This window comes from Neolamprologus brichardi, chromosome 12 (assembly GCF_056152115.1).
Source record: "Neolamprologus brichardi isolate AB-2024 chromosome 12, ASM5615211v1, whole genome shotgun sequence".
NCBI lineage: Eukaryota > Metazoa > Chordata > Actinopteri > Cichliformes > Cichlidae > Neolamprologus > Neolamprologus brichardi.
In genome coordinates this window covers 12,464,651-12,478,350 of record NC_142115.1, presented here as the reverse complement: position 1 = coordinate 12,478,350, position 13,700 = coordinate 12,464,651, and the positions used below count along the sequence as shown (strand labels likewise).

The window sequence follows — 13,700 nt, the reverse complement described above, 5'->3', positions numbered from 1 at the left end:
GTTTGTCTCTCATGGAAGGAGGCAGTGCTAGAAACTCCATAACACAAACAGACATCTGGACACAGGCTGTCTCTGTCCTGCCCCGCACCCATGCCACAGGGCACAACTCTTAAAGCCATGCACTCCCTCCCTCCATCCGTCTCACCGCCCATAAGTGCTCAGTCACTCGGAAGCTCCTCTCTCTGATCTAATTCACACACAGTTGTGTGTCTTCACTTCACAGACATTTGTGAAAAAATTGCAATTTGTGTTTACATCCGGCACTTTGTTAAGTCCACGCAAATGCTTGTTCCTTAAAGAGGCCATCCATATACTACAGTAGTCATAGAAAGAAAATATACCATATTTTTTGGAGTATAAGGCGCACTTAAAATCCTTTAAGTTTCTCAAAAATTAAAAAATTAAGTGCGCTTTATAATCCAGTGCACCTTATGTATGAATTCTGGTTGTGCTTACTGACCTCGAACTGATTTTATATGGTACATGGTGCTCAAAAATCTGTCAAAAAATGCTACAACTTTGGTAGGCTGCACTGCTTGATGGCTTGTCGGAGCATTACGGCTGCCGTAGTCAGGAGCCGCACGGAACAAACCGGGTCCAAACTCCACTTCAGGTCCCAAAGTCAAACGAACCACTGAGAGGTAAAAACTGTCTAAATTCTTTCATCTTTAATAAAATGATCAGCGCTGCTTTACCAGGTGTAACAATCAAGTTTAATTTCCAGGCATCCATGCAAACAGAATTTATTAAATTTAACAGCGTTAGAAGTTAGCAGGAAGTTAGCTTGCTAGTTCCCACCTAAACATAGCATGTTCTGTGTGACAGATTTCTTAGAAAATTAAAATGTACAGCTCTGCTATCACTTCCAACATAAATGAAGACAGAAAACTAAACAGCAGTGATGTTTGTAGGGTTACTGAAATTGGACTAGCTGGTATATAATGATGTGCTACGTGATTGCTAGCGACACAGCTATGTTAGCATAACATAAACACTAGCTGGGTCCCAAAACGTAGGCTACATCCTTCGGAGGCCGCATTTGAAGGCTGATTATGTCACAGCCAGGCAACAAAGGCTGTCCCCATTAATCGACTCCTTCAAATGTGGCTGACAAATCCGTCCTTCATTTCCCCGAATTTGAAGGATGGGTCGGGTGTGGCCTTTGTGGCCCATCATATCCCAGAATTCATAGCGCAGCCCTGCCAATTCCAGTTTCCAACAATGGCGGCCGCTACTAAGTTTTAATATTACTCTTATTAATCTTTCTGGGTCACAAAATTAACTTTTAACAAAGTAGCTGTGTAAACTTCAAATATCTGCTTGGTTTATCAAGACATCGCATATTTGGAAAAGTGCTCCGATGTTTTCGGAGACGTCTGTTACTCAACCACTCGATAGCTAGCCGGGGGGGTCAATGGTCACTCGAGCCGGCGAGAGCAGCGAACTCCCGGCTTCATCATTTTTAGACCCCTTCTGTCTTTTGCTAATCAGGTTAAACATGATGTATAAGTCACTCAGATAACTGGCTTTTTTCGGTGTGTTATTTGTTTTTGTTATTTGTCGTAAATAAATAGTAAATCGGTTTGGCTGAGATCAAAGTTATTAGATTAGATTACATTTAAATAAATAAATAAATAAATAATTAAAAAAAAAAGTTTATGAATCCATTGGGTGGGTTCCTCCGGGATTTTCACAAAGCTGAATAAACGTCAAACAGTGTGTGAAACAGTCGAGAATTTACGCCAGTGTCCTGATATATTTTAGACAGCAAGGAGCAGACGGCTGAGTTTATTAAACTCCACTGAGACAGCGGTGATGCAAATCTGAAGAGTAGACTGTCCCATTTCACAACCTCGCACTTCTGGCCTTCTCAGTGTTCGAAGGACCCGGCCCACATAGACCACGAAGGCCGGGTCCTCCGAAGGATGCAGCCTTTGTTTTGGGATACAGCTACAGTAAAGCTGGAGGATGAATGCTAACTTTTTTCCACTCAATAAAAGTTAACATGAGGGTTCCCAATGGTTAGGGGCAAATGCAATCGCATGGCAGGATGCTGTAAACGGACCAAACTTCAGTCAGGAGAACAACTAAGATAATCTATCCACAATACGAGGTTAGTCATTAATATACTGCAACAACATGGGAATAGAGCAGCTGCGAGAGAATTCAACATTAATAATAATAATGGACTGCATTTATATAGCGCTTTTCGGGACCCCTCAAAGCGCTTTACAATACCACTATTCATTCACTCTCACATTCATACACTGGTGAAGGCAAGCTACAGTTGTAGCTACAGCTGCCCTGGGGTAGACTGACTGAGGTGAGGCTGCCATATTGCGGCATCGGCCCCTGTGGCCAACACCAGTAGGTGTCTTGCCCAAGGACACAACGACCGAGACTGTCCAAGCCGGGGTTCGAACCGGCAACCTTCCGATTACAAGACGAACACCCAACTCTTGAGCCACGACCGCCCCATTAATGTCTCAATGGTACAGAAGTGGAGGAAGCAAGAAGAGTTAGTTAAGTAAAGTTAAGTAAACTTATCTGACAGTTTTGTTTCGGGTTAATGCTCCTTATAATCCGGTGCACCTTATGGTCCGAAGAATACGGTATATATAGAAGCCAACTGCCACACAAAATGGTCACACAAAATGGTTTCACATCAACTTGTCAGATGTCACTGGCAACTCAGGGATGTGCTCAGGGTGTGCTTTGGTGCAGTTGGCACCAGCCATAACATCATCAGACACACGAGATTACAGTTCACTTTTGAAGAGCAAAGTCCTCAACTGGAGGCTGAAGAGCTGGTGATAGAGCTAGTTAGCCCGCAACCATAGTTCCAGTCTTATATTTTGTTTTGGTTTTATGTGATGAAATGTTTCCTTAACAACTGCTTTTTACTTTTTCTTATGTGGTTAGGTTTAGGCACCAAAACTAAATGGTTAGCAAACCTTACAGTTCTCTGACATAGTCTGGAATTCTGGCATGAGGAGTTTTCTATTGGTAAAGTAGACTCATTTTATTAATTAGAAAACCTTGGAAAAAAATGGAACTGCAAAGAATAGACTGTTTGCTTTGGCTTAATATTGGTGTGACTGTTTGACTAAACTTGGAGTCAAATGGAGAATCAGGTGTTTAAAGGTGGAAAGAGTATCAGTTGCCCTTACATCTTTTAAAGTTTAGCACAAACTGCAGTTTCTAGCTCAGGAAACTGAATAATGCATTTCCCTGCCTTCTGGATCAAACTTTCACATTAACTTGTAGAATCATGAAATGGATCACAATTGGACACCATAATGTTCACCCATTTGGATTGTAGCCTACTCACATACTACATTTTTAGCAATGTACCACCAAAGTAGGACATGTAGGGAATATCTCTCCCTTACTATATGAACACACAGATGCAGCAATGCTTCTGAGATAAAGACAGAGGGACGTTTATCTTATAGTCTTTATTTTTATTTTAAAAATACAAATGTAATTATAAGATCATGCAGCTACTGAATTGCTCAAAATGTAATTATCCTCACCACACACATAAAGTATTGTGATTTCAGTCATTGGTGGCCTCACGGCATCTCCTCCACTCAATACTGACTTTGTGAAAGTTGAGAAACATCTGACTCAACATGACAGAGATCTGGTTAGCAGGTTAGAAGATTCCTGGGCCAGGCCTTTTCTGTGTGGAGTTTCCATGATCTCCCTGTGTCTGCTAGGTACTCTGACTTTCTCCCACAATGAAATGCTTGTTAGTAGGGCTGCCACGATTAGTCAACTAGTCACAATTACGTCGACTATCAAAATCGTCGACGACTAATTTAATAGTCGACGCGTCGTTTGAAGCTTTGTAAGATCCCAAAAGACGCAGGAATAAGTAGTAGGATTTAAGAGTGTAATAACGGACTGAAACAGAAGATGGCAGCACTGCATGTACAAGGATGCCAGCTGCCGTTAAACCTCGAAGAAGAAGAAGCTGTGTCCCAGAATTCGTAGCGCGGCCCTGCTCAGTTTCCAACAATGGCGGCAGCTAGTTAGTTTTAATATTACTCTTAATATTCTTTCTGGGTCACAAAATAAATGTTTAACATATTTTCAGGCAAGAATGTAGCTGTGTAAACCTCAAATATCTGCTCAGTTTATCAAGACACCACATATTTTCAAAAGCACTCCGACGTTTTCGGAGACGTCTGTTACCCACTAGCTCGACAGCTAGCCGGGGTTCAAGGCTCACCAGAGCCCGTGAGAACACCTGACTCCCGGCAAAACGTGTTCAAACCTACCGCGGTCTTTCGCTACTCAGGTTAAACATGATATATAAATCATTTAGATAACTTAAAAATGTTATTGTTTGTTTTTTTTAGTATTTTATTTGTTCCTAAGTAAATCGGTTTGGCTGAGATTAAAGTTAAGGTTAGAGTTTACACAGTTTAAAGTTAAATTTATTAAAGTTTACACAGCTGAATAAACGTCAAGCAGACAACTGATTATCAGAAGTGTGAGGTTTATTCAACTTCACCTAAACAATCTGCAAATTTCATTAAAATTTAATAAACTATCATCTTGTCTTTATTTTTAGTTAGCACATACCTTAAACACTTAAAGCTGTAAGCTAATGATATTTATATAAGAGCAGATGCATGCTGGTGCAATAAGCTGTACGTTGTACGTCCAATGGATGCATGATCTGATTAGTCGACTAATCCCAAAAATAATCGGTGACTAGTCGACTATCAAAATAATCATTTGTGGCAGCCCTACTTGTTAGTTTAACTGGTGATTCTAAATTGGCCTTTAGTGTAAACGTAAAAGACTGTGGTTGTTTGTCTGTGTTTGCACTGAGCCAGACTAGTAAACTGCCTTTTGCTGTATGTGAGGTGTATGAGTTGGATAAGTGGATTGGAAATTGATAGATGGCATAAAATCCTCACACAATAAGAAACTGGGACTAGTTGTTTAAGCAATTTCCTCAAAAAAGCTGACAGATAATGTTCTGACAACCTGATCATATAATTTGTGTAGCCATAAATAGAAGCCTGACTACATTTAGTAACATTAAAAAATAAAACATTATCATCAGTGTGTAAATATCAAGTCTAGCAAAGCAGAAAGAAAAATCAACATTCCTTTACCCTCACGATTGCCACTGAACTTTGTTTTCATCTTTCTCTTATGAATGTTGCCTTCAAACATTGCTAATTAAACTAATTGAATCCTGACAATTATTCCAGCATACAGGCATTTGGGTTGTAATCCTAGATTCCCAATGTCTCTAAGTTAACACAGCATATTATGATATATTTGGTTGAGCAGGTGTAATGAGTCTGTTAAAGAGTCTGCATGTCATGATGACCTCTTTAATTCATTTTAGTCAGGGCAAAGCTAATTCAATCCACCTTATTACAGCTTCTTTATGCAATTATCCCATGCCCCCGTTCACTGATGGGCCAGCATAGAGGCAGTGGATTGGACAGCAAGCTTACAAACCCGTAGAGACCTATAACATAAAACAATGCAGAGTAACTTCTCATAACGTTAGCAAACTGGAATGACAAAAAGGAAATGACTGTGTGGCAAAACATACTCCAGAGACAAGCCTTTTTTTCCCCCCCTCAAGTAATCCGCTGTGAAATTTCACTTGATCAGGACATCAGAATCAATTACATCCTCATATAAACAAGAGCATTAACTCTGGAGCACATTAGCATCCCATTAATCACTCTCAACTTTAAAAGTGGTCGAGAAACAGCTAGTGTACCTTGAAGTGACTGGCACAGCGTATCCATGGTGCTGCCTGCCAATAATATGTTATCAAAGAGCGCGCAATTAACCTCCAGCATGGTGGACAATACACAGAGTAGAATGTGTCCACATTAAGGACACAAACACTGGACTCGATCTCTTTAAAAGCCACTTCAGACATTACAAAATCCTGCTTTTTGTCGCCTGCTGTTTTAACTATAAAGCAAATGCATCACATAAAGCAGACCGTGAATAGCTCCCAGCGGAAAAAAATCTGATTGTGTAAGTTTGGATAAATTAACCTGTAACATCTGAGTGCAGTGTGGGCGAAGCAGACGCAGTAAGCACAAAGGTAGAGACAGAGATAAAGACTGAGATGAACCTGTGGAGATAAGCTTTTTTATTACAAAGCAAATCCCGACAAATAATCATCACTGCCTGTGGATTTCGGCAAGATCCGAATAATCATTCCCAACCCCCGACCTCAGGCACGATCATCTACGTTTTAGAACAGCTCCAAATAGCCCTCACTCTCACCGAACTGACCACCAGCACAGACATGCTGAAAGGTCAGAGAGGGACACAAACATCTCTTTAAACTTTAAACTCTTTCTGTATGGAGTCTTTCTGCAATACGTAAGCAATTTCCCACGTCACCAGCACCAAAGCCCACCCATAATTAATGATTTCAATCATCTTTAAAACTTCTAATAGTATTGTTATGATGGTATTAACAAGTGCTTTAAGACCACACTGCACTTTGTAACTTTCATGTAGAAGTCTCAAACTGTAGGATACTCACTAGAATTTGCCATAAGGCCAAACTGAGCAATAAGATCATTGATCAGGGGTGAGACTAGGAACCCACCTGTCACTCCAAAACTGCTTCTAAAGTCCTCTGTAGAGATGTGAGCCAAAGCAAAGACTATTCAAGAAGCACTATGTCAATCAGGGCTGTGTCTTTGAGTGCATAGATTGGAACCACTCAAAATAAAAGCCACATAGCAATCTGTTTGGTGTTTGTAAAAGACTCTGAAACATGGTGGTGGCAGCACTGTGTATGGGACTGAGTCTCAGATGAAGGGACAAGGAGACAGAAGGATATTTCCCTGTATTTAACTCTTGGGCAGATTCGTCCAAGAATGGAGCAACACAAGATTAAGGCAATGGTTCACCAAACCCTACAGAACATCTGTGAATACCACTGAAGATCTGAGTTCACAAAATTGAATTTTGTTAATAGAGCGCAATGTCAAAATGACAGTTGCCTCAAAGGGCTGTATATTGTCAGGTAAAGACTTTACATTATAAATACAGAGAAAACCCCAACAATCGGATGACGCCCTATGAGCAAGCACTTAAACGTTAAAGAAATCTGAAGACATGTTTTCAGTTTGTCATTATCATTGGTTGAAATTGAATATACAATGCTATATGTGCGCGATATGAGAAAAGATCTGGATACTGGTTACATCACAGTAACTCGGATCTAGACATCAGTTAATGGCCCACACTTGGGAAAACTCTCTAACCTCGACTGGTTAGAGAGTGGCTGTGAGAGGTTGCTTACTGTCACTTGGTGAAAATAGTAAAACTGGTTGAAAGCAGTATACAGTAATGCACCAAAAACCTCCTTGTGATTGCTTTGGTCACAGATTCCCTTTAATTTGTATGGAAGGCGCCAACTTGTCTACAGACACTGGCCAAATATTCACTAAGTGGTAGCTGAACTGTGAAGAGTGTGACACAAACTGGAAACTGGGAATGTTCGCCTTTAAAGTTGCAAAGTTTCAAAGTCTGAAACATGTTGATTGCAGTGGGAAGGCACAACTTTTCCTCTCAATTTCTGGTTTGTGTTACGCTTTTCCCAGGTTTCACTAGCACTCAGTGGTTAGTTAGCAAATGTTTGCAGAGTACAAGTAAGGCTCTTTTATTGGCAACTATAAGCTTAAGTAGACAACTACAACCAACCAGCAGGGGAATAGATATTTTTCCGTGATGGCTGGAAGTTGGCTGTGTTTCACGACGAAACCTCTAGGCCTCTGTTACTGAAACCTAAGCAATCCTGCTTGGTGTGCTACCCCCAGCTGGTCTTTCTGGAAGGCAGATGTCCAACTGATAGAAACTACATACCAAAATAAAGCAAACATTCTGGTACGCAGTGGGGTATTTTATATAACCTGTAATGAAGTATCTACATTTCATGTACATTGCAAAAGTGGCATTTTATATTGGTGTTTTTTTAAATAGAGCTTTTTTCTAATTCAATACTTTGTTCTGTATTTGCAAAATACTTGAATTGCTTTTTAAGTTGCATCAGTTAAGCAAACTAGATTTTACCCCTAGAGTGGCTTTGTTATAGGTCAGCGATTTATATAATTGATGTAATTTCTATATATGGTTAAGAAAGTTCTACATAGATTCATGAGCTATGTCATCAGCCTAAGCTTTGTTTAGGCCCTACAGGTTTGTCAGTACTCTGTCAAACATGTAAATTAGAGGCAAAAAAATAGCATCGCCCTAACAGCCAATTATTAGAGCTAACTTCTGTGGAATCTACTCTCATGGTGTTTACACTACAGCAGTGTTGTCCAACTGAGTGAGTGGACTGCCCTGATCAGATGCAGGAACAATCAATTATGAATGCAGGCAGATTCCTCAGATAATTGCATGTGGCTCCCTTTTGACCTCCAGTGATGTCAGCAGCGAGTCCCCACCACAGCAAACTGCCTCCGTGATGACAGCTGGCACAATCTACTTACATTACATTTAAGCTGCAGGACCCATGGCGTGACACAATCATGTTCACTATGTAAGCATAAACATAGATATAGGTAAAACCTCACGTGTAAAGGCAAGATGATACATACATTTGGAGACAAGCTCGTGAACACAAATACACTGAGCATGTGCACACGGTGGATCTGTCCTGAGGCTTATAAAGCTACAAAAAAAAAAAAAAAAAGCAGCATAGATTTGAAATGAAATACCCCGAGGACACATGTTTGCTTTGTCATGCACGGGACAATCAGAGCAAGCGATGTAGTTGTAGACAATGATGATGCACTTACTTTCACTCTGCTGTCACAGAGTCTCCCGGAGCCATCTTTACAGAGATTTCCCAGTGAAGATAGTGTTATGTAACAGCGGCCGTGGACCCTGCTGTTCATATTACTAATGCCTCACACTGTGGCGGGGTCACGTGCCTTATCCAGGCCACATCCAGACGCCAACGGCAGCAGTGTTCCAGCTGTTACTATAGCCTATAGCTTTAGTCACTCAGGACCATGCTGAACCATGCTCCTCTCACAATCCTACATCCCAAGTGTTAAGCACGTTATGCACGTTAAGCACCTTAGACCATTTCTATCTATGTTTTTCTCCAATACCACCACTGGAGACAATTCTTCATATTAGTTAGTATTAGTAAAGCGTTATACAAATACAGGCCATTTACCATTTTAGTAATGCTATTGGGCTTATCCACAAAACTATACACCCATTGTATAATGATACACAAAATTCACAGTTTACATGGTTTCAAAATTATTTTGTACAATGGTGCAGCAAGTCTGCTCACACATTGCGTAAAACACTCAGTTTTAGCACCCGTGTCCTTAAGGTCCCTCTTCTGCAAAGTGGCTGCCATTGGTCAGCTGGATCAACAGGAATGTTGGTTATGTATAGAGATGGACCGATCCGATATTACGTATCGGTATCAGTCTGATACTGACGTAAATTACTGGATCGGATATCGGAGGGAAATAAAAAATGTAATCCGATCCACTGAATATCAAAAAAGCACCTCACAAAACTTGTGACATGGTGTAACTCGGCTCATAACCGTAGCGCGTTGGAGCAGTATGCATCACGTGATAGAGCGGCTGTGTGTATTTGTAGCCTGGCTAGCAATCCGGCATTTCATCTCTGAGGAAGTGATCCCAGAGAGAAGTAAAGCAAGTGTGTAAGTTCATCTCTGAATGTTTATAAAGCGTTCCCGCATTAAGCTTAACAACCGATATATGGAGTGACTGCCTCTTCTCTCTCCCTCCCTCTCCTGCTGCTACTTCAATCATGAAACTGATCAATGATCAGCTGATCGGCTTTTCTGTCACGAAGTCCGTCTCTCTTGTTTGTTTATTGCCCACTTCGCGCCAGAAAGAGGAAACCAGCGGCTGAACAACAGCAGCACGTTTAAGCTTAAGCTGTTGTTAGAATGTATTTATTATTACTTTCTACACCAGGACTGTTTTCTATGACGGCTGGTAACTGTGCAGGGGCGGATCTAGCAAAGTTTAGCAAGGGGGGCCGATAGGGCATTAACAGGGAAAAGGGGGCACAAAGACATACTTTTCTTTCTTATTCTCATTTAAAATGTTGAGCTTTTAATAAATATTTATCCAAATCTTACACCCAAAATTTTAATCTGATGTAAAATGTACAGAACTCCATTACTGTTTATAGTAACTATTAAGTCTAATGTACCCTAGTAAGCTATAGTACTTTTTCCTTTGGGAAGGTACCATCTGTGCAGTCTGCAATTCTGTTGAAGAAAGATGTTGAATCTATTTAATTATTCTTCAAAATTAATTGATTTCGGTGCATTTTTTTCCCCACACTGCATCAAATTAAAGTTGATTACGTCAATTAAGCATCATGAGGTGGAGGGTGGGTGGTTCCCTATTTATTTATTTTTTTTGCTGGGAGTTTTAGAACCCTATTGGTTAGGTTGCTTAATATTTCTGCTAAGTACTCTTTAAAATACCAGAATAGGGAGGATGGAGTAGGTTTACGTTTATTAGATTGATCAGTATTGCTGAACTATGAAATATTTTGGGTGCAGTGTATTTTTTGCATACAGGCATAACAGAATAGCTTTAGTGTTTTGTTTTTTAACTTGAGCATGAACTTATACAAAAAGCAGCAAGATATAAAAAAAACACGTCATTAGCCAGTGAGCTAACAGCTGACAGTCAGTCCTCCAGTTTTTTGAAACCAAGATGCAGATGCTGAAAACTTTCATTTCAAGTGGTTGACATTACAATAGCTATGTCCACTTTTTATACTGACTATGAGTCTATGTCAAACAGCTGTCCTTACTTTGGCACAGTATGCAGCACTGTGGGTGGAAAGTGCTGTCTTACCCTCTGGCACCACAGGGAACAACAACTTTTCTGGTGGAGATAAAGTTTTGCATTTTTTAATCCTTGACAAACAGACAGCTGATAATGTTGATTTTTTTTTCCCCCTAAGCAGTTATTAATTTTACATTTGACTTGCTACGGTTGAATTTTATTGTTGTTGTTTTTTTAGTTTTTGATTATATAATTAATGCTAGTTTAATTGTTAGCCTTACAAAGTGTACAAATGTGTTACCTGGTAAGATAGAGGGGAAAAAAGAAAAAAATAATTCAATCAGGCAACAATATTTTCTTAAGAAGAGAATAAATCTCATTGCCATGAGCTTTTTAACTTTGCAGTTGCAATAAAATGTTATAAAACACCCTAAAGGAAAGAGAAAATCCCACCGAGCTTAATCTGTGTACTTTAATGGATCAAAAGTGCATTTGTATGCAAAACCCACAACTCAGAACTTTACTGTTTTCATTCATTCTCTGTGCTCTCACCAAAAGACTCTTTATATGTATGTAGCAGATTGAATACAGATTAGCTTATGAGGATCTTGACACATTAGTAAAGCAGCAAAGCAAGTACATATTGTCCCCGGTATAATTAAAATATAATTTTAATTAATTAATGTTTAGTAATTCATTAAAATTATATTTAGTACTTGAATTGTTTTCATTTAAAAAACAGTCATTACATCACTATTAAACTCATTAAACTGCTCTTCGGTTTTATTCATGTGCCATTAAGGCAAGCACCAAATGAATTTTTCTAATTCACATTCAGTATTCTCTCTGAGCCACAATAAATAAAAATGTTTGAACCCCTACCATGTTTCACCACACCCATTTGCTGCGTATGCAAATATTATCTGACCCTGGGGCTAGGTTTAAAGAAAAAAAAAAAGTACACTTCCTCCCACCACCAGCAGCACCCTACCGCCGCTCCTCTAGGAATCTGCTCCGTGGACAGCACGCAAATTTTTGGTTTGAAATATGAAAACTTGCCTCCGGTGCATAGTGAGGATAAAAGTCCCTCTGCTGCCAGCGAAGGGATCGCCAGCGAAATGATGAATGGCCATGTCTGCTTGTCGAGGTGGACAGGAGGAGCTACGGCACGGATGGGAGTTTGGCGTCAGAGTACTCTCTCATACCCAAGGTGTGAATCGAGACTGACAGTTCTAATTCTGGAAACACTGCAAATGAGTGACCTTGGGAGGCACTCGTGCATTCATGCACAGATACACATAAAATATTTTCTCGCAGTAAAAATCATAATACATCCCTGTATGTCCGCTGCCAATGCTGCAATCTGCTACAGCCAATGCAATATGCAGAAACAGTTTTACCCCTTACATATTTACACTGTACCCATTTATAATGGACAAACATACACACTGTATCATCTTTCAGCTATGAAACACACATACGCAGCCACACAGACAGTATACACTGTTATCTTAACGAAAACAATGGATAATCTGAGCAAATAGTTGGTAAAACCCATTCAAGCAAATGCATCCATTTCAGTTGAATGCTTTTTCCAATTAGTATTCCTATCTCCACTTCACTGACATAAGTTCAGCAATCCTACTAGTTTCCTTAACCTAAAGCTAAACACGTCTCTGCATATACAATCTACAGAAAACATCTCCTGTCAGGCATGGCAGTGACAGCTGGGACCAACGTCAAGCCCAAAAACCATGTTATATCACACACACTGACCATAAACACATTGCTCCAGCTATGCTAAGGTAAGTGTACGCTTTAAACATGTTTCCCCATCAGGTCACAAACAACACAGAAAAAAATAAGCATGAATCCTCACTGCATGCAAATGATGCTTAATGTCCTCTGGCTCTTCACCCTGCTGTCAAACATACACTCCTGGGCAGAGCAGCTCAAAACATGCTGATCCATCTCCAAGACATGCATAAGAGGGTAGACGGTTATGAGTGTGTAAGAGGCAGTGGGTTGCATTTCAATTATGTTTGCCACTAAGAGATATTATGATCATCCACCAGCAGCAGCATCATCAGCAGCAGCAGCATCAGCATAGGAAGCCTGCAGCAGAGTCAGTGCAACAATCCGCGGCTCGGAAAAACATACACAGCTTGACAGCCAACAGTAGATTGGTACACTACCTTAGCAGAAAGGGCCGACGAGGAAATGGCAGGTGTCTCCTACTGTGTCGAAAGGAAAGAGAAGCAGCCGGCAGCAGGACCAGGACGATGTAGCATAAAATGGTTCATCAATGCTCGGCAGAAAGAGGCACAGCCAGGCAGCGCAGGCAGAGAGAGAGAGAGAGAGAGAGGGACAGCCAGCGAGCATCATTCAGTTCACACTACCGTGGCTGTGCAGCAGAGCACACACATCAACACGCCCCCTTCCTCTCTCTCCCTCTCTCGCTCTCTCTCACTTTCTCTCTCACACACACACGCACGCTTAGTCACACAGACACACGCATGCAGGGGTGCAGAGGCAGTGCAGTGTGCAGTGGTGCCGAGCAGTGCACCTTCTCCACGATGTCTTTTGGTCCTCTTTAATCAGGACCGTCTCTGTCCTGTTCTCTGCAGTCACAGACAATTCTGTCAATAAACGCTGCCAGCGGCGTTCTGTATCCTACTGCCCGCTCACCTAACCAGCCACTGATGAGTAGCCATGATTGAAGCTGGCAAGGTCATGCAAGGTTCTCTGACATCCCCAGCTCTAGTGCTCCCAGCTTTGTGGCACTACCTCCCAGCTACTGTATTTCTTTTGCAAGCTAATACAGGAGCACCGCCTTTCCTCATCATGGGTCATCATGCCACAGAGGCTGCCCAGCGGCTC

The 13,700-nt window shown here is 40.9% G+C and overlaps 1 protein-coding gene across 1 annotated transcript in view; it reads right to left on the bottom strand.

The window, feature by feature from the left end:
- Window positions 1–13,043, bottom strand: part of rimbp2b (RIMS binding protein 2b) — a 98,917-nt gene extending 85,874 nt beyond the window's left edge. The window contains exon 1 of the mRNA XM_087849011.1: window positions 13,016–13,043. The gene's annotated coding sequence lies outside the window, so the exon portion shown is untranslated. The remainder of the gene's footprint in view (window positions 1–13,015) is intronic.
- Between the last annotated feature and the right edge of the window lie 657 nt (window positions 13,044–13,700).